The following is a 22407-nucleotide window of genomic DNA, read 5'->3' as shown; positions in this document are numbered from 1 at the left end:
TAATAAATTATCGTATAGCTGACAGATTGCCCATGCTGCAGCAATCGTGATGAGAAAATTAAGAACTGCGTGAAGAAGGTCGTAGAATAATTCGTAAGCTAAGTGTCATAATCAGTCGCAGATTTGTGGCTGTAAATTTTGTACCGGTAGCGCATCAACGTCTGACGAACAAAATGTAATTTAGTCTACAAGTGCAGCATAATTGCTAGATCAAAATTGCAGTGAATAGGCACAATGAAAAATAACCATTTTTATACGAGAAGAATATTCGTTGTCTTCGGGGAAGAAATTCTGGAACTGCATTCATTCCGTCTGGGGCAGGGAGAATAATCTTCATAATTTTCATATATTCGTTATTCACTTGTAATTTTTTTCACTTCAAAATATTTGTAGTACCGGATAACTTTGAATAAAAAAAACATGTTTCGTATTACCACAGTCTAGTATATAGTCTCGAAGCTCAATACATAGTAAATATGCATCCATAGATAGTTGCTAACCACTAGGATCGCTAATATTGTCTCATTACAGACAATGCGAAATAGAACCTGCACAGTCTATTGTTCCTAGTACCCTCACAACTCAAGTTTCATGACTGTATATACTACACTGTGGTATTCCTACGGAAGTGACTTTTGGGGGGAGGGGATCAGCGATTTTGATGACACTGTTTCGAATGAAAAATTAATTATATAAAACGAAGTATAGCAAAAATAAAATTATACAGCATTCAAAGATTGCCTAGTTATAGGCAGCAGTCTCCCACCTCCGAGTGACTGAATTGGACTGAGCGACTGATGAATTAGACTGAATGGCCTGGCTGACCGAATTAGACTGAATAACCTGACTGATTGGATGACTAATCGAAATTAATAACGATAGTGGGCAGTGGCTGAACTGAGTCGATCGACGATATGGTAAGGTGCATCTACACGGTTCAACTTTTGTTTCATCTTTAAGAAGCAATACATGCAAGAGTGAACGAATTGCATTTAATTGTGTATGTTTTTTTTTTTTCCTCCACTAAAATGAGAGCGCATGTGGCAATTGAAAGCTATCCGTGGTCGGTGGTATCTTGTGCTTATTACGTCCAACAGTAGCATGTAGCGAGCAGCTGATTGTTTTAGGTGGCCGTGAATAAACTGAAAATTCTTTTGTTTGGTGATAGAGGTGAACTTTTAAGCTGAAAATGGCGGCAAGTACGATTACCTTTATTGAAGATCATCGCAAATACGAATGTCGATGGAGTGTTCAACCACAATTTTGCGAATCAAGTAGGCCTAAGTATTGAATTTATATTTAATATTCGAATATATGAGGGGAAGGTGACGTTCAACACTGTGTAGACACAAAATCTGCATGCATATTAATTGAACGTTTGTCTTCAACTTGATTATTTCAATATCCTCTCCAGATTGCACGCGTAAACGTACGGAAAATTGAACCGTGTGGATGCACCTTTACTCTCTTGAACTAAACAATTTGAATAGTTACCATGTTACTGTTCTGCATGCATTTTTTGGTCACGTTCCGTACTTATCTTCTACTTCCCTTTAATGTTTAGGTTGCATAAAAACTAAATACAACTTCCTTTATAAAAATAATGTGTAAAAAAGAAACCAGTATTTTTTGTGGCAGTTCAAAACAGTTTCGCGTATGGCGCTGTAGACAGTTGGCTTCAAGGACAAGTTTAGATCTCAACGTCCGCTCAAGCCTCTACGCCCTCAACGTTGCAGTCAGCTTTCGGTATTGTTCCCCTCCGTGCCTGCATGGCAGACGGTTCGGCGGAGTGAAAGTTTCATCGCGGTTACTCTTGACTGGTGAATGAAACAAATGTAACCTATGGTGTAGTGTGATGTACCGTTACTGTGGCTCGAGCAATAACACACGATATTTTCATCGGAGACTTCATCAGCAACCAGACACGATACCATCGACAATCCAGCGGTGAGCTATACAGATATTCAAATTCGTAATTTTGGAGATCGAATCTCGTCTTCAAATAATGTTATTGTACTACATTTTAAAGTATTTATGTTAAAACATACACGTGATTTACAATTATCATATCAGAATAAAATATGAAAGCCGTGCACGTGTCATAATTATGACAGTTGCTTACGTTGATGTATACTTTATTTCATTTTTTTAGTATTAAGGAGGAGGTGACTTCATAGTCACGGCCGAAAAGACTATTCGCCTGTATCTCAGACTCCTTCCGATCCACGTACTGCATTATTGATATGAAATTTGAGAGCGTTGTGTAAATACATTAACACTAAACGAATATCTTCACATTTTGAATTTCAGATTTACATTAAAATGCGTTGCTTGTAACGTATTAATTATGTGCAAAATTTATATTCTTTCAAAATTAGTATGCGCTGACAAGCATTTGTTCATGCATTTATTGCAAATGCACATTTCCAGAGGCTTACGCAAGCGGGGTTACCGGGTTTGAACCCCCCTTTTTGAACTTAAAAAATGACATATTTAGATTCGAGTATTTTTTTTTATCCATAATCGTTTACCTATCATATACAAATAACTGTTGACTATATGAACCGTTGAGAGCAGAAGTGGTGTAAGTAAAAAATGAGTAAAGAGGGTTAAAGTAAATATTCTGTAAAATACAGCGCAAAGTAGCAATTAATATTGAATTTATTTAAACTATTAGTAGTCAGTGGATAGCACGAAGGACATATTAATTGCTACTTTTACGCTGTATTTTACAAAATTTTTACTTTAAACCTCATTATCCAATTTTGACTTCCCTACACCACTTCTGCTCTGAACGGCTCATATATAATTATTGTGTAGTCCTAAGTATAATTATACAAGCATTTTTTAAATATACAATATTAAACAGAAGGTAAAATTTGTTAAAAATTCAATGGCTGTGAAAAGATTACGTTTCAAAAATGTTATAAGGATGCTCATGAATATATTCTATTCGAACATAGTACGCCTATGATATTAACAAATATGCCGTAACATATTATTATTATTATTATTATTATTATTATTATTATTATTATTATTGGTCAATGTTACTTATGTCCCGCCCACTATAGAGACATAGGCCAATTTTACACACATTTAGTATAACTTGCTTCTTTGACAGGTTAGGTTTGGTTAGTTCAGGTTTTTGTTATAGCTTACCTTGCATATACGATTATAGCGCAACATTGGCAGTGATAAAAGTGAAATATTCGTTCAGTGGGCGTTGGATACTCTACATTCGCCCAAAATTCTGCATACGCTACTGCACATTTGAATAGAATAATATTTTATACGTGTATCTTGCGGTGTATATTCTTCCTCGTAAAGGCTAGGTAATGTTAGTCGAACCGGCAATTAATTCCTGCTGTGAAATCGGCTTATCTAGTTACTATGTGAATAAAATATCCGGAATTAATATTGTCACTGTAGCCAGCAAAGACAGTTTCGAAAATACAGGGAATAAATAGGCCTATATATCTACTTATTTGTCTATTTACCTGTTTATTTATCTGTCTATAACAGGGCAAAGCCAGAATTGCAATAGACGGCACAAAATTACAATTAATTACGTTTGCATAAAAATGGAAAAAAAGTGGAAATACAGATACAAAATATATAAATATATTGTAAAACCGAAGTTTAAAATAATAATAATAAATAATAATAACAATAATAATAATAATATTAGTAGTAGTAACTATATTATTATTATTATTATTATTATTATTATTATTATTATTATTATTATTATTATTATTGACATCGCAGTCACAACATGCTGAAGAGAAGAACATTAAAATTGTTTCCAAGAATGGTATCATAACTAGGACCCGACTTTGTAGGTTTTAACCAATTTTTTCCTTAATTCGTAATTGGGAAATTTCAACGTACTTTTCAGTTTCATACCTACGGGACCCGAATATGTGAATCTTATAGGTCCTAAAAATGGATAAAAGGAGTTAATAGCCTAAAAGAGGCTAAATTGTACTTTTCAGAGAGAGAGAAAACAAAGTTGGCATTACAAAATAAATTTATTCATTATAATGCTACACAGCGAAAACTGTAAGAAGGGATTTGAACCGGAGACCAATTCAATAATGGTACAAAATGAAAGTAGAACCTAACACTTTAAAATCTCTCTTTTATATCGTAAAATATTCAATTAAAACAGATACTTAGCACATGATTTATTTACCTCTTTAAAGGTAGTTTAATTGATTTTATTGACATAACATTTCACGTTGATTTTAGTGAATTCTTTCAAATACATAATTGCAACAATACTTGTAGCTGTATGCTTGTTCCTAACAATTAATTAAATTTTCCCATTCTCAATATAAATGTTCTTTCCTCTAGCGGCCTAGCCTTTACTCTTCGATGACGAAACAGTGTTAATTTCCTAGTATCGGTGATCGGATATATGACGTCATGTAGGCCTGTTATTTCCAAGCCTTGGTATGTGACAAGGTTAGTGTAATAGTTGAAGGGATTATTTAAGTGATACGGGGTCGAAAAATTGTGTAGTGTGGAGAGATACCGAAGTTTCACCAAACTTATTTACATATCCGATCACCGGTAGCTACTAGGAAATTACCGAAACGGCTTGCGAAAAATTACGTTTTTTCTGTGATAAGAACAGTGCGGTTAAAGTTTAGTATAGAGAGAAAGTTTTCAGAGCTGCTAGTTCAAGATTTTGTTCCTTCAGTAATATAATTTTAGTATATGTGATATACGATTTTAAAGAGGAAAAATAAAATAATAAATTGGAAAATAAAAAAAACATAGTTTTCGCCCAAAAATCGTAAATGTATTAAGAATGAGCGTTAAAATTAAAACTGGCATAACCCTTCTGAGAAAATCGAGAAATTAAAATGGATGCAATATGGATATAATGATATTATGTGCTATACACAGGCCTACTATTTTAAAGGGAGAAAACCAAATAATATATTGGAAAAATAAACATAAAATCAAAATTTTAACCCAAAATTCAATTTCGTTCCCCCTTAACGACGCTGTATCATCTACGAGTACAGGGTTATTTAGAGTCGATGGAATTGGTGATAGCGAGATTAGGTCAAGGATATGCTATGTGATTATTTACATTTGCATTACAGTTCGGGAAAGCCTTGGAAAAACTCGGCCAGGTAATCAGCCCAAGCAGGAGTCGAACCCACGCTGACTTGTAGTTCCGGGTTGGCAGGCAAACGCGAAACTTTATCACCATTGCATACAGTCTAGATTTATTTTTAATACCCGCAGCCTAGTTTTATTTTTAATACCCGTTTTTCTACTCCATATGTTTCCAGGAATAACATTAATATATTATTCTTTCAGGATAACAACTGAACATACTCGTAGGCTAGAAAATCATTGCTTGTTAGTTCGTTCCGGTCCTGCTGCGTCACAGTGTTATCTTTTCTGTTTTCTAGATTCGTATTATAATGGCCTTCATAGTTCGTTGGTTAAGTACATAATTATTACACGCCTTTTTTTAGTAGGCATTTAATCCTTGTTAGAGTTTGGCCTTAATGTTTCTGGCAATTTCATCCTTACAGGCACGCGGCATTTATCTCCTTGTATGAGTTCAGTGCAACGTAAGCAACGGAATCACTTGAACCCGAATTTATATGCGAAAACAAACGTTGAAATAATTATGTAAATAATGCACAAAATTATACTACTACTAATAATAATAATAATAATAATAATAATAATAATAATAATAATAATAATAATAAACAAGCAGTACAGACGGATTATTTAGTCCTGACAGCTCAGCGACGCGAAAGAGGGGAAGTAATAGGAGGAGTGGGGAGAGTTCCGGAGTAGAGACAAGGGCGAGCGGTCGGTAAAGGAATACAGTACAGCTTAATTGTACTGGAAACATACCGCTCTACCGCACGCATGACATCCGATCACTCCGAAGGCAAGCGAGTGAATAACCCAAACATCCCTTGGCGTAACTAAATGGACTCGCCTGACCCAGGCGCACATCTCCGGCGACTGTCAGGACTAAATAATCGTACTGTACTCGTTGACAAATCAACAGGACATTGAACGTTAGAACTCTTTTATGAAATTAAAGCATAGGGCTCAGGGAATTTTCCCATTAAAGCTCAAAAGCGTTCGTAGCGTTTTTTGTTCGTCTTTACAACACTGCGTTGTTAGGACATTGTTTATCATTTGTCATTTGAATCCTATAGATTCAAAATTCCCTATATCTTCTTTCACAAATTAAAAGATTTTGACAGTAACTGGTAGAAAATTAGGAAATTTTCAACCTAACAGTGACTTTTAACAAACTTTTTGCTTCAAATTTAGTGGCTTTTTGAATTCAAACTATAAAAATCATTAGAATTCATTCTTAGCAAGCAATATGTGGGCATAACTCAATTATTCTGAACAAAATGGTCTTTAGGGGGTTTTGAATTTAGAAGATTCATATGCCATTTGGAGTGTTGTGCTTTTAAATACGCCTTGAATTTTGTGGATTTGAAGAAAGTTTGTGTTACCCTATTTGTGGCTTATAGAAGATGGATGTCAAGTGGAAAAAAAAAATTCCGACATATTCTTCTGTTTGAATTTAATAGAAGAGGAAAGGCAGCGGAGGCGGCTCGAAACATTGAGCGTATTCCGAATCTCAGCGCTGAGCAATCCGATGGCATCACGATGTTCCGAATTTCAACGATGACGTCACTGATGCTCCACCGATGCCATCAGCTTGCAGAGGTGGTGGCAGTCTCCATCAGTCGCCATCAGTGAATCTGATTGGTTCTTGCATAGGGCGGGAATTAGCAGACGAATGACATCGTGCACTGTTGTGTCATGGCGGTGTGTTCTGCTGTATTGTTTGTAATGAGCACAACGTAAGAACAATACGTTAATGGCTTATGAGCGAAGATGTCAACGAACCAGTTATTACTACTGGTTCAAGAAATAAATTGTTTATGCTCTCTTTTCTTTGAACAAGGTGACAGTACGGAAATTTCGCAAAATCTTGCTAGCATAGCACAGACAACTTGTACAGCCGCCATGATAGCCATAGAAGTCCACACCTGTGGAGTAACGGTCAGCGCGTCTGGCCGCGAAACTAGGTGGCCCGGGTTCGAGTCCCGGTCGGGGCAAGTTACCTGGTTGAGGTTTTTTCCGAGGTTTTCCCTCAACCCAATACGAGCAAATGCTGGGTAACTTTCGGTGCTTTACCCAGAACTCATTTCACCGGAATTATCACCTTCATATCATTCACACGCTAAATAACCTAGATGTTGATAAAGCGTCGTAAAATAACCCATAAAATAAAAAAAATAAATAGCCATCGAACCTTCCATCAGTTTTGTTCCTATTTCGCTGCAGCGTGACGTCATTGTTGTCTTCCGGTCCGGTGAGATTCGGAATACGCTGATTGTGCCGAGTACGGGGATAATGCTGTCAGAAAAAGCACTGCAAGAAAATAGTTCTGTCGTTTCAACACACAACACTCCATACAAAAGTAGTGTCCATCCACAAAAGATGATGTGCGTTTGGTGGATAAAGAAGGCGTCGCGTCGTGTACCACGAATTGCTTCCCAGGAATGTAATCATGCTGATATTTATTACAAAAACTTTGCGGCTGCAATTGAAGAAAAACAACCGGGAAGACTGCATCAAGTTCTATTGCAACACGATAATACACTCTCACACTCCACTAACGAAAGTGGCTGTCCAGGAACATGGTTAGAAGGTGATTCAGCCTACATTCCCCAGATTCTCCCGGTCTTACGCTCTAGAGCCCTAGAGTTCACCATTTCCATTCTCTATTCAACAGTCTTCAAGGGAACACCTTTTATAACGAAGATGCTTTACAAACTTGGCTTGACGACTTCTTTAACTCCAAACCAACAGATTTCTTCAGACGCGAAATCGAAAAACTATTCCAGCGTTGGCAAGGAGTCATGACTCATGGTGTAGGGGAATGTAATTATTACTGATTAATTTCTGTCTTCTATCTCAAATAACTTTTTGTCACAACGAAAAAACCCTACGAGCTTTTATATCAACGCAATATATTGCGTATTGCACACCTGGACAGAAGGGAGAACTTTTAAACGATAGTATGGGCATACATATTCACGCACAGCCATTTACTGCTTTCCGGTGCGTTCGAGTCCAACTAAACTACTGCTCATAAGGTCACAATATGAAGGCAGTTCCTTATATTGCCGGTATGTCACTGTTTTAAATCTTACATTCCACAAATTCTACTTCTCCAACGTAGAGCACTTTAGGGTACACCATATTCGAAGTCAAAATTCCTTTGTGATGCTTCATCGATGTTCTTATATCTACATAATATAGTAAGGTCACAGTGTAGTGTATACAGTCACGAAGCTCAATACGTAGGGAATATATAGATAATTACTAACCACTAGGATCGCTACTATCGCCTCATCACAGACAATGCGAAATAGTACCGGCACAGTCTATTGTTCCTAGTACTCTCATCACCTCAAGCTTCGTGACTGTATATACTAGACTGTGGTAAGGTTGGAATTACATTTCATTAAACAAAATGAAGCCTCCAAAGGATAAAGACATGAGAATTCGAAAAGGTACACAAACTTCGCGTGAGTATTCAAATAAGTCACTGAAACGAAGATTCCAGAACATTATTTAACCATTCATAACTGCTAACGTCGTTGTTCCTGCAATAACTCCTATGTGCAAAATATAAAATTTTTCAGTACAAAGAAAAACACATTAATTATTCATTCTATGGCAGTGATACATAGGAGATTGTGAATTCTTACATTTTAGAAAGAAATAAATATAATTATACAGGTATAAGAGATTTTATTATTTGCTATATCATTATTTAAGATATTTAATAGAGCAAACATCTGAAAATCGATAAATATGTCACATAGGAATTATTGCAGGAACAACGACGACGATATGCTCAGTGATGATGCATCAGTTAATGTACGACAATTGAAATCAAACAAATGATACAATAATATACGTAATGCGGGAAACATTTGGAGACGTCGCATCTATATTCATAGCGACGAGATCTAGTAGGCTCTGAGGATGGTGTCAAGTAGCACCGAAACAGCTGTAAGCCACACATGCTTACATAATTAACACGAGTAAGATCGCCATTTAATCAGTTATTAATAATAATAAGTTTAACTGGGTCCTTTTGTCCCATTCCGATAGTTTTGTGAGAATTTATGTACTAAAATATGAGCATGCATTTTCCAAATAAATTATCGTGACCTACGTATACTCGTTATTGCAAGGCCATCGTTATGTTGTACAGCCCGGAATGATAAGTTTCGTGATGTCACACACTTCGACTGAAACGCATCCATATCTGTACACGAACACAATAGACGAACACATGGTATTAATGATGATTTATCGCGACAGAACTTCGCTGCATTCTAAAACTATGTTATTTACTAGAGGAAAGACTGTCGATTGACAAGGAATGAATACACCGGGCGGCCTTCTCGAACTTCCTTGATTTCAACTGCCACTTAAAAGAAACAAGAAAATGTGAATTTGAAACTCATAGTATATTTATCCTTATGAGAACACTTTGATGCGGATATTTTTTATTTGATTTCAATACCGGTTACTTTAATTTTGTATAATTTGACTCAGACGCCCCCTGTAGAAGTAATGGCCGGTTCACAATAAACCGGGAACGAGAAGCAGAGAACGTGAATATGAAAATTTTTGATTCACAATAAACCGAGAACGTAGACAATGCATATCGATATGCATGTCAATAACGATATGTAAAGTCGATATTACGCATTCTGATGTTATTTGTGTATAATTGACCAATGGCGTTATCTCATGAGTACAAGGCAGCCAACATAAACACAGGTTAACCAACTTCAAAATTTCAACGGTACTATAAATATGCCCATGCATCTTTATTATCACAACCTAATTTTATTTAGGAGTCTACCATAACGTAAAATAATCAGAGAAGAAACGTTTGTAATAGAACAAAAATGAACACAACAGTAGTTATTGAATTGAAGCATGAATATGTAATGTGCAATACAACCAATGCAGTAATAAAATTTGGTTCACTTACGATCGATGTTCAAAAATTGAAAGCCACGTATTCTCCTTCATTTTCTCATCTTTATGCGAGGCGCGCCGCTTATCGTAAACGTGAGGATTTTCCTCAACACTCAATATTAGAATCTCATCAAATAAAACTTGCTCCATGATGCATAGCACAGAACAAAATAATGCATAGGTTATGTCACGGTCTTGCTACAAAATATACAACGACAAAATATCTTTTAGATGGCACTAGAATTAATCTAGTGGGCTGTGATCGGAAACGTGAACGCCAAAGTTGAAACTTGGCCAACTCTCCGTTCCCGATCCCGGACTCCGGCAAGCTTTTCGTTAATTGTGAATGCTCACATTTAAATGTACACATTTTAACAATTTTACCGTTTCCGTTTTCGTTCCGATTCTCGTTTCCGGTTTATTGTGAACCAGCCATAACGCTCCAAAACTACAGTTCAGTCTCTGTTACACCTGGATGGTTCTGAGCAAGTTGTGGAATTAAGACGGAAAAAAGGGCGTATTCTTAGTATCACGCTTCAAACATCATATTTATCCATCAAAAATAATTTCATTTCGACTATTCTGAGATTTGAACCCGCATTTCTAGTGTGGAAGGTCAATGTTGTGGCCAGGCATGGCAAATCATGCACAGCATGAGTGCATGTGACCACGTCTGTGCGCTACACTACAAAATACTTCAGCCGTACCTGCTAGTTAGTGGAGAAGTAAACAGCGAGTCAGGGGTAGGGAATCTTTGTCTGGATTTGTATCATCACTTTTGTACAATGTCTGGCTCATGGGGACGGTAAACTAAGAGTCTAGTGTAAATTCGATGCCAAATGGTAGACAAAATTTATTTGCCGTGAGCATAAAAGTGAGGCCCAATGCCTTATTTGCAAACACATGACTGGCTTTTAAAAAAGACGAAAAGTTTTTCAGATCTTAAAGTTTTATTTTGCATATTCAAATCTATTCCTAATCATTCAGTCCACACGTTTGAAAGAATTAGCTTTTTTAAATAAAGGATTGCACTTATTTTTAAAAGACGAAAGAAATGGCAAATATCTATTGCAATCCTTTTTATTATTCCCATATACAATTCAGACTTCCGAGGCATAAAATTTTATCCTATTAATCAAATTATATTTTGCGACTTATGCAAAAAGGACGCCAAACGACTTGTAATGTGTATCGTTCAGCGAAGTAGGGGAGAATTGGCTAAAACAAGATGGTACGCCAAAACAGGATACCACATTGATTTCGTAGGAAAATGCTGCCACCTCTCAAATGAGATTAATCCCTTCCTATACGCAAGCTCTTCACTGGGGAGCCATTGCTTTGTGAGAATTCCCTCGTGTGTGTATGTTGTGTGAATCAGAATTTAGAAATCGCCGTGTTTCCTAAAATATTTCCTTCATTTTAAGGTGTTTATAACGAGGCATTTAACTTCAACAGCCAATAGGTAAGTGTTTGAAATAATTGTAGGCCTATAGTTATTAGTCTTCAATAATTGTAGTTTAGTTAAATTCGATATCTTTCTTCGTAACTATCGGTGCTTTAAATTTTAAATTTCAACGCGTGGTATGACAAAACGAGATACCATACGGTTGGCCAAAATGGGATAGTGTCTTGTTATTATGAAAATTCCCCAAGCTCGGTATAAGGTAGGACCAACAAATGATAGAAGACGAGGCAAGGCAGCAATATTAACCTCTTCATCTTACAAGAATGAGCTTGTAGCTTTGGAAACAAGGCAAGAAAATGGTAAAGAAATTAAACTCTAAGGGTGCTATTAATAGACATTTCGCTAGCCCGCACTACGAGCGTGCTGAACTAGCTCCGGCTATCGACTGGTTGCTTGTACAGAATTCAAATCATATCATATCGCTAACACTGGTTTATGAATACGGAAGCCCACCGGAAGCCCGCGCTAAAAATGTCTGTGAATACGGCCCTAAGAAATCGATAGTAGGCCTAAGTGTGGCAATAAGTTTTCTGTGGAAAACAAAAAGTAGAAAAGCAATTCAAGAAAAGTTACGTCCACTAATCCCTTAAACAGCTCTGAGGAGGAAGAAAACTAGGACAAAGATGAGGCATGTATTTATTGCAACGACCTCTATCCAAATTCAAAATCGGAAGAGGGGTGAATCCTGTGTGCCCAGTGCCAAAAGTGGACTCACGAGGAGTGTAGTCGCAAAGATCCAGAAGATTTTGTAAATGGACATTTCTCAATTTGAATAATTATAATATTTATAATAATTAATAACAATATAATGTATAAATTGACATAGAAAGGATTTCTTTTGTTCATACTCATGTTTTGTATGCAACTTTTGTGACATTCATTAATATTACAACAATTTCAATCGATTTATGTCACTATCCCGTTTTATCCAACCAGTTTGGCAAAACGGGACACTTGAAAAACTTTCAATAAACATTGATTTCCTCTTAAGCATTGTGGTACAGAGCACATTTTCAAATCACTTATTAAAATACATTCCTTAAGGCAGCGTTTCTCAAACTATGGTCAGCGGATCACCTGTGGTCCTCGAGGTCTGTCCTTGTGATCCTTCAAAAAAGACAGAAGAAAAAATAAAATTCAAACTAATTTCGTATCACACTATAGCTTAAAATCTCAGAGTTTGGAAATGACACATGGCAATCGAATTTCACTTTTTCTCCCAGTACTGCATTTTATGAAATTTATTACCCTACCCGTCTATCGACTTCCCACTCTACTCTCAGCAACAAAAGAGGGATTTAAAGCACTATATACGTGGTGTTTCTCGACATCTTTTCCCTGCACATCTGGTGCCGCGCCTGTAACCCAGCCCAGGGACCACCCGAATTCATACGAGAGGACCAAAGTGCCGAACCTTAATTGAATTTTAAAATATAAATATAGGCCTATTGATATTAAAATATGCTGCGAAAATTATAAATTTGCTTTCAAAGGAAACAAGAGTAAGGTGGTCCCGCGGAATTGTTTTGACTTTAAAAAGTGGTCCCCACTTTAAAAAAGTTTGAGAAACGCTGCCTTAAAGGACTCATAATCAATAATTGTTTCTTATTCCTCTCAGTGATCTCGAAGATATTAGCTATTTCGCGCTAAGCATCTTGTTTTAGTCAACTCTCCCCTACGGTTTTATCTAAATCGATGAAATAAATAAATAAATAAATAAATAGACTAATTTACTGAATTGAACAGAAACGCCATTTCAACAGTAAGTAGACCCTATAGTAGTGGAAATCATTTCAAGAATGGCCGAACTGTTAATTTTTTCTATACAAGATATTCCAGTAGAATGTAACGGTTTTCACAGCCTTATTGTGGGACAATCAAATTGAATTAACCGTGGTATGACGTCACATGCCGGCCACTGCTCTAGACAGACTATACAAAATACAGACCGTAACTTGTAGCAGCTACAGGTGGCGGTGACTAGTGGCTCCATTTGCGCCCGACCTTAGGGCCATACAACCCTTATCATAGGTTTTCCCGTCGGTTTGTATCTCGATTCATGCTTATAATGTGAATGGTTTAATGCCAAAGCTAAATGTTATGCAGAATGTTCAACACTGGCATTTATAATGTCGTTAAAGGAATCTCTCTCTGATAGAGGGCTCCGAGCAATGTCTGTCGGCTATTTCTCTCCCACGTTGAATTTCGACGCTCAATGACCTTTGCAGTTGAAAGCGTCGTTAAATACCGGCCCTATCGTAATCCATATGCCTTCCTGTTTTGCTCTGGCTGGAGTAATGATTTTTAGCTTTAACGCACATGTAAACATCATCTCTGTTTTATTTAGTCTGCTGCGTATCTCCATCATGACTGCTTTTTTATTCAGCGTTTTACGACTTCGTGGCTGTTTCACTTCAAAAAAGTGAGATGTGATGTCATAACCACCGAAAAGCATTATAGATTAAAATTGTAAATGACAGATGGTGTCTGGCTAAACATTTTATCCGCCTGACATCAGAATTTCACTGAAAAGGGTTGAATGAATAAAGGCTATCTAAATGCACTTTTCCAAAAGGTAGCATTTCCAGCTAGAAATGCAGCAAGCGCGGTTTCGATTCATAGAAGGGAAGTGGAAATTTCCCTCTATTCCACGGTATCTGCGTATTTTATTTGTCCTATCTTTACATTGTGTTTTCTAGTAGCGGCTTTGCACCAATTCTCGCTTCTTGTGAAATTGTGCTGTTGGCTAAGGATATGAAAAATCATGTCTCAAACTACTACAAAAAATAAAATATTAATAGTAGCAGTACCAGCAGCAGTAGATAATAATAATAATATTATTATTATTATTATTATTATTATTATTATTATTATTATTATTATTATTATTATTATTATTATTATGACGTGAATATGTTAAGAGAAAATCCAGAAACGATGAGGGAAAACACGGGAATTTTACATGAAGCAAGTAAAGAGATAGATTTGGAAGTAAATACCGAAAAGACAAAATATATGATTATATCTCGTGACGAGAATATTATGCGAAATGGAAATATAAAAATTGTAAATAGGTGAAAAAATTCAAATATCTTGGAGCAACAGTAACAAATATAAATGATACTCGGGAGGAAATGAAACACAGAATAAATATGGGAAATGCCTGTTATTATTCGGTTGAGAAGCTTTTATCATCCAGTATGCTGTCAAGAAAGCTGAAAGTTAGAATTTATAAAAGTCATATTACCGGTTGTTCTTTATGGTTGTGAAACTTGGACTCTCGCTTTGAGAGAGGAACATAGGTTAAGGGTGTTTGAGAATAAGGTGCTTAGGAAAATATTTGGGGCTAAGAGGGATGAAGTTACAGGAGAATGGAGAAAGTTACACAACACAGAACTGCACGCATTGTATTCTTCACCTGACATAATTAGGAACATTTAATCCAGACGTTTGAGATGGGCAGGGCATGTAGCATGTATGGGCGAATCGAGAAATGCATATAGAGTATTAGTTGGGAGGCCGGAGGGAAAAAAATACCTTTGGGAAGGCCGAGACGTAGATGGGAAGATAATATTAAAATGGATTTGAGGGAGGTGGAATATGATGATAGAAACTGGATTAATCTTGCTCAGGATAGGGACCAATGGCGGGCTTATGTGAGGGCGGCAATGAACCTCCGGGTTCTTTAAAAGCCAGTAAATATTGTTGTTGTTTGATTGATTCATTCATAGTTTTCTTCCCAAGGGAAGGTCTTTCACTGCAAATCCAGCATTCTCCAATCTTTAATATTTTCCGCCTTTTTCTTAGTCTCCGCATCCGATCCAAGTAGCCTAATTTTGTATCAGATTATACATCATCATTCGACAGCTTTTTTCCGTAACGTAAACTATGTCACGTGACCGTATACGGTAAGTACAATAGCGGGCTTCGCCATAAAATTAGTTTTTGCCCAGCCATCTGTCACTGAATACGATAAAGATAAAGAAAACTGAAGAAACCCATACATTTCGAATTTTGTATTCAATTTATTTCACTTTTTATCGCGGATATTTAAGTAATATATTTAACATGCTTTAAAACATCGAATTACTTACTTAGGCAGCATTTGGGCACACTTCACATTTATTGTGATTGCAAAAATCTACCACCTCTCATAAAAGTAATGCTTGTTTATTCACGTCATAATATGACATATTAATATTATTAATATATTTAATTAAACGAAATATACATAATGTGATGAGCGAAGATCATTGTTGAATTGTTGTGAAGCTGTTTTGTTTCTTGCTTTGTAAATTTTATGTCTACGAAGGAAATATTTTGATTTTATGTTATATTATATACTTTCGTAAATTTGCAGTGTAAGATTTTTGCCATAACTTGATAAGATGATCCATATGCTCTTTTATGGCTCGCAGGGAGAAAGGTTTTCCAGTTGCAGTCACTGTTTCTATCATGAATATCTTTCTACTGATTTAAGTTTCCATAGGGATTATTTGCAATTACTTCACAGAGTAATACTAAGTCAGCAGTATTGTTAAAATGTAGCCTTTCCTGCGTCATTCTGTTCACGATAAACGAATGGCATTGTCGTGTCGCCGTATCAGGATTGATGGTAACGATAGGCTTCGGCACGAATAGGAGTCACGTGGTTATCGTGGTCTAGTCATGGCCATCTTGACAATCGCCTAATATAAATACATATTCAAAGTTCTAAAAAAATAACTCATGTTAAACGAGCATTTATAAATAAACTTGTTCATTGTTGGCCATGTTATGATTAAGAATGTGACATCGCGTCTAGCCTTAACGATAATGTGACGCTTGAGTAGAATATCGATCATGTAACCAGCTGATGTAACTTTACAATTTACCCACTGTCTACTGGATCACATCCTATGGCTGCGTAAACTGCCTGTTCAATCAAAGCTATTTTGCCACTAGGTGGCGGATAGTGGACACCGCTATTACTGGTAACCAGGCTAAGGATCCGAGACAACTTAAGAATGAAGTTACAGTGCAACGGAGTACAGATGGAGTGAGGTGGCGCGTTGAGTTTTGTTTACCTGTGCTTTGTTTCGTTGTCAGAGGTACAGTATTCTTCCGTCTCTTCCTACGAAACTAACTCAGGCCATCACAGTGCATTTTCAATTCATAGTGAACAGGTTTTTCGAACTAGTTGCAAGTACAGTACCTGGCCACATTATTATAATCACTCACATTTTTACTATACTTTACATATTACTTCCTCATTTGAAAGGGAGAAAATTTTGCTCCTGGATGCCTGGTTAACACAGTTGAACACCCAATATCAGTCATGATATGGTCTGTGATATCAGGCAAAGGTTCAGGACGACTCTAATTGTTCAGGGAACAATGAAACAAGATCAATATATCCAGGTATTGGAAAACAGGCTTAGCCCTCAGCTGAACGAATGGTTCCCAAATGGGGAGAAATATATTTTTATTCAATGATGGTGCACCTTGCCACACTGCTAGGAGAGTCAAAACGTTTCTGGCTTCCAAAAACATTCCTCTTTTGCCATGGCCAGGAAACTCACCGGACTTGAATCCTATTGAGAACGTCTGGGACCGCGTAAAAAGAGAGATGGCAAAAGAATTTATTACTACCAGAGTTCAACTTATTGAAAGACTGATACATGTTTGGAATCACAATGAGAGGATCCAGGAAATAATACAGAAGTGTATTGTAAGCATGCCAAAGAGAATTGAAGCTGTAATTAAGCTGTAATTAAAGCCAAAGGAGGCCGTACGAAATACTGAAATTTCTGTAAAAATTGAGGTATGGTTGGTTATTCATCAATATTTCTTGAATTAACATTGTTATAATTGTAATTTTACTTAATATTGTTTAAAAATTAAATATGTAATGTGAATTCTGCTTCAGAAAGGAAACCAGAGCTCAAATGAGGAAGTAATATGTAAAGTATAGTAAAAATGTGAGTGATTATAATAATGTGGCCAGGTACTGTATGTACATGGTTTTTTCATTGTAACGCTAACGCCTTCAACGTCGCTAAGGGATATGAAAACGTGTGACGTATGTATCCTACTTCATTTTCCACCGTCACGATATTGTACTATTAACAGTAGGAATGTAACGCAGGACATTGACGTTATTATTTACATCCACAGGTCTGTCTACTATGTTCAGGGAACTCTACAGTCAAGTTGTGCGTGCATTGGTTGCTAAAGTGTTCCGAATTCTAAGCCTGCTGATAACATCACTGTACTCCAACCAGGAGAAAGTCTCAGGGGAATGAGACGCAGCGTTATAATGCTGTGAATGAATGTTGATGTTATAAGATGTCATAAGGTCACACATAGGTACACGCATCTCCATTGGCTAACTCTGAAAGCACAAACGATAACACTGATACACATATTTATACTACCCTAGTTATAAAATTAGATCACGGTGGTCTTTTAATCCCTCCATAAAGGAAATAACATACGCAGGAGAGCGCATGTTTTTTAAACTGAAGTTATAACGGTAATATTATCTATCTACTTCGCTCCAATAGATGACGCAGTAGTAAGCACATTCCTTTCACGGTTAATCTCCTGATTGGAGAACAGTAATAGCGGTGTGCACTATGACACTACCTGATAAAACCACTTGGGCGGACAGTAGATAGCAATCTGAGTAATTTTGTCTTTTCGGATCGGACAGAAGTGAAGATTGAATTTACAGTACGCAAAGTACTCTTTTATAGAGTAGGTACAGAATTATTTCAACATGTTACTGGTACGAAGGACAAAACTGGAAATTGGAATTAGATACATTAGTGTGAGATAATATGCACAAACTGAAGCTTCTATCGAAATAAACGGCCACCATTTTCAAAAATGTGTTTAAATATCCATATTATGATTATTTTTCAATTTAAATTCACTCTCTTATATTGTAAGCTAATGTGCTGTAGACTGTATAATATACACTGCATAATGAATACGTCCATATGGATAGCTCAGTTCGTGAGTAAAATCACTTATTGTTAATACTGTACTGTATTTTGATTAAAGAAAACTCAATGAAAATTATCGAACTCAAAATCGCGATATTTTCTAGTTTACGTAAATGAGTGAACTACTTTTCTTCCCTCCTATACCTAGTAAAGTGATCTGTTTGTATTTTACGCCAGTGTCATCAAACTCCGGTCGTGGAAGGGGGTAGCAAACAGTGTTTCCGGTTCTGAACCGTTAATCCAAAGGTATAGCCAGGTTAATATTAGAAATGTTAGTAAAAATAAAATGATGTCCCTGTATAAACTTCACATTATCGTTCCCGGGTTCTTTGATATGTCTAAGCGACCGCAAAGCTCAATTTTACCAATTTTTAGCAAAGAGTCTTGTAGTGATTATCGCGAGGTTAGTGAAATGTTTCTTCGCAGCCACAGCTTGGCGATTTGTCGCGAATTCTTTTCGGAAACTATAGTTTCACATCCCCCTGTGAAAGCTCAGCTGATGATGATAATAATAATAATAATTATTATTGTTATTATTATTATTATTATTATTATTATTATTATTATTATTGTTATTATTAACAAAATTTTAAATACCGGTAATGTAAATTGTAAACAATTTTAATAGCCACCGGCGTAGCTCGGTCGTTAAGGCGTTTGCCTTGCGATCCGAAGTTGCGCTCGGGCGCGGGTTCGACTCCCGCTTGGGCTGATTACCTGGTTTGGTTTTTTCCGAGGTTTTCCCCAACCGTAAGGCAAATGTCAGACAATCTGTGGCGAATCCTCGACCTCATCTCACCAAATATCATATCGCTATCACCAATTCCATCGACGCTAAATAACCTCGCAGTTGATACAGCGTCGTTAAATAACGAAGTAAAAAAAAAACAATTTTAATAATGACAAAATTCTGCGTACGACACTGCCATGAAAGAAGACGATAATATTATAATCTGAAGAGATTCTAAAGCATAAAGTCATAAAAAAAACTCTTGACTATTCTTGAGGAATTTTTAATTATGAAAAGTTCTCAGCTTATCGTGCAGCTACGATACGAATGTTATCAAATAACAGGGTCTGGAAGTGAGTCATGACTTGTATCCACCATATTTGTTATTCAGGACTTTGTTTCCTGTCGTCAAGGAGAAGGCCCGTGACCGGCATTTTGAGTCTTGGTTCTCAGCTTAACATTAACACCACGTGACTAGTAATTTCAAACGTACCTCAGTTATTCGGTAGTGACTTCTCATCAGAAGATTCCAGAATTCGATCCCAGACAGAATGCTTGAAATATATATGATGAGAAAAATAAAGAGCAAGTTGTTTGACTAGTGTTTTACATAAGTTTCGTGTTTTCTGTGTACTATTTATTTATTTACTTATTTATTTATTTATTCTCGTGTTGTTAAGGCCATCAGGTCTTCTCTTCCACACCTCCAAAAGTACAAATACAATAATATAAATAAAATAAAATCACACTATAAACAAGTAGACCTACGAATGGCTTTTAAGGAACCCGCAGGTTCATTGCCTCCCTCACATAAGCCCGCCATCGGTCCCTATCCTGTGCAAGATTAATCCAGTCTCTATCATCATACCCCACCTTCCTCAAATCCATTTTAATATTATCCTCCCACCTCCGTCTCGGCTTCCCTAAAGGTCTTTTCCCTCCAGTCTCCCAACTAACACTCTATAGGCTATGCATTTCTGGAACCGCCCATGCGTGCTACAAGTAGGCCTATAGCTACACAAAAATATACACAGGTTACAGTCGCACAAACTTAAATGAGTGATTAAGTATCAATTAATTATATCTTAATTAATTTACGAACATAAACAAGAAACTTGCAATTTTAATCTAGAGTAAAGAACACAAATCAACACTTCTAGTAATACCTAAAAACCATGAAATAAGACAAAATTGTCCAATTTAATTTTGAATTGTGATTAAGTCCGGCAGTCCCTGACGTCATTAAGTAACGCCAGTGTGGTCTGCCGGTACCAAGCGGCACTCGTACTTTGGGGCTGCAATTTGGCGTGGGTTCAAATCCCGCTTGGGATAATTACCTCTTTTTTTTTTTTTCGAGGGTTTGTCCAGCAGTAAGATGAATGTTAAAAATCACATACGAGCTCTCGGATTCGTCTCAATAAAGCTTCATCTCGCTATCACTAATTCTAATTATTCCAAGGGCGCATGTTGTAGGCCTACAGGTTGTTAAGGGAATACGTGCAAATATTTTAGAGGTAATCGGGTATAATACTGAACCACATTATGTAAAGGATTTTTCAATCTTCGAAGTTATATTTTATAGCCTACATGAAAAAAAAAAAAACATCTTTTTAGGTTACTTAATACTTCCAGGCGATTTTTCTCTACGAACGCCTGCTTAAGTTAAACCCTAGATCATATATACCCAGATTGCTCGACCTTCAGGCTTTGACGGTAACAACTTTTGTCAGGTTTACTATGCTGCCATCTAGTTATATAAGAAATCACGTCATAACTCCAATTTGAATTGCATTAGCAACTGTACTGCCATCTCGTGTTCGTTTACGGAGGACGGTGGCGATCCTGGCGGTTGTTTTCTTCAAAGTGCTGCCGATTTTAACATAGGGATGAGCAATCTGTTACATATATGATCTAGGGCTAAATGCAGAGGTCCAAGCTTGTGGAGGCTACCTATCGTTCAGGCTTACCATGAGGTAACGGGTAGTAATCAAATAATTTAATGTGTATCCAAACACCTTCTTACATTAACACATGCGATTAAATTCATTATTTATTTTGTACAGTAATATATTCGAATTTCGAACACAGCCTACATTTTTATTCTCATAAATTTGTTAGACTGCAATGAAATAAAACACTTATTTAAACTGATGTCATCTATAATAAAGATAAAAAAGGTTTTATAAACGATATGGCATTCATTTCTAAACTATTACGAAAGAATTAAAATAAATACATATTTAAAAATTGTTACTGAAATAGAAGAAACAGACGAAATAAAATATCTCGTTTCTTGTTGAAAGTTAGTATTTTTTTTAACTTTTGTAGGCATTTTTTTAGAAACTGTGCAACATTACAAAGGAAACAGCGTCACTTTGCGATCCACAGTCGTCTGTCCGAGGACGAGAAGATCGAGGTTTTGGTACACAGCAACAACGTTAGTCTATTTGGATTCGCACGATTTGAAAATCGTATTGAATAGAGCTCTCTTGCCACGATTGCAGGTTTTCTTGCTGTTCCATACATTAAATGAATAGGCCTATCGGCTAATTCAGCATCAGTGAATCCTTCCATTACGTTAAGTAAGCTTACTGCAAGGTTAATATGACTCTTAATTGACCTAGAAAGAGTGTTTATGCTAGAGTAGGCTACATGTGATGGAAAGACGTGCGTATAGTCTAAACGGACAGGCGTTTCATAGTAACGATCCTTCATAAAACATCAGACTGTAAAATTCGTGACGCGTTTATTGAAAAACTATTAGAGTAAGGGAAAAGGTAAATAGGGTGTTATTTTACTCTTAAATATTAAAATACTTGCACGTATACCCGTAATACCGTGTATACCACTTCTCAGATTTTGGAACTGGATTGGATAAATTACTTTCACTTTCATATTTTTGAGAAGCATACCATCTTTACTGCCATTTACTTGCCATGATTCAAAGCTACTGTCGTCAGAAATATTTTCTTAATAGCCACAATCATCAGCATTCACCTTTGAACCAGAACAGGCCAGCTTGAGCTTCGTTTATTTACCATACATTCTCTATCAACTTTCAATTTTACACAGACTTGAAATAAAGTTCTCTTCATCATCTTAATAACTTTCAATTTCTTCTTTATCCCTTCTCGGATCTT

General features: G+C 36.4%; 1 protein-coding gene across 1 annotated transcript in view; it reads left to right on the top strand.

The window, feature by feature from the left end:
• The first annotated feature begins 1719 nt into the window (after nt 1-1719).
• The window catches only part of LOC138715710 (uncharacterized), a 111979-nt gene continuing 91291 nt past the window's right edge, over nt 1720-22407 (top strand). The window contains exon 1 of the mRNA XM_069848766.1: nt 1720-1947. The gene's annotated coding sequence lies outside the window, so the exon portion shown is untranslated. The remainder of the gene's footprint in view (nt 1948-22407) is intronic.

The sequence above is a fragment of the Periplaneta americana genome, chromosome 15 (genome assembly GCF_040183065.1).
Source record: "Periplaneta americana isolate PAMFEO1 chromosome 15, P.americana_PAMFEO1_priV1, whole genome shotgun sequence".
Classification (NCBI taxonomy): Eukaryota; Metazoa; Arthropoda; class Insecta; order Blattodea; family Blattidae; genus Periplaneta; species Periplaneta americana.
The sequence above is the reverse complement of the archived record's forward strand: the minus strand, read 5'-3'. Positions and strand labels throughout refer to the sequence as shown.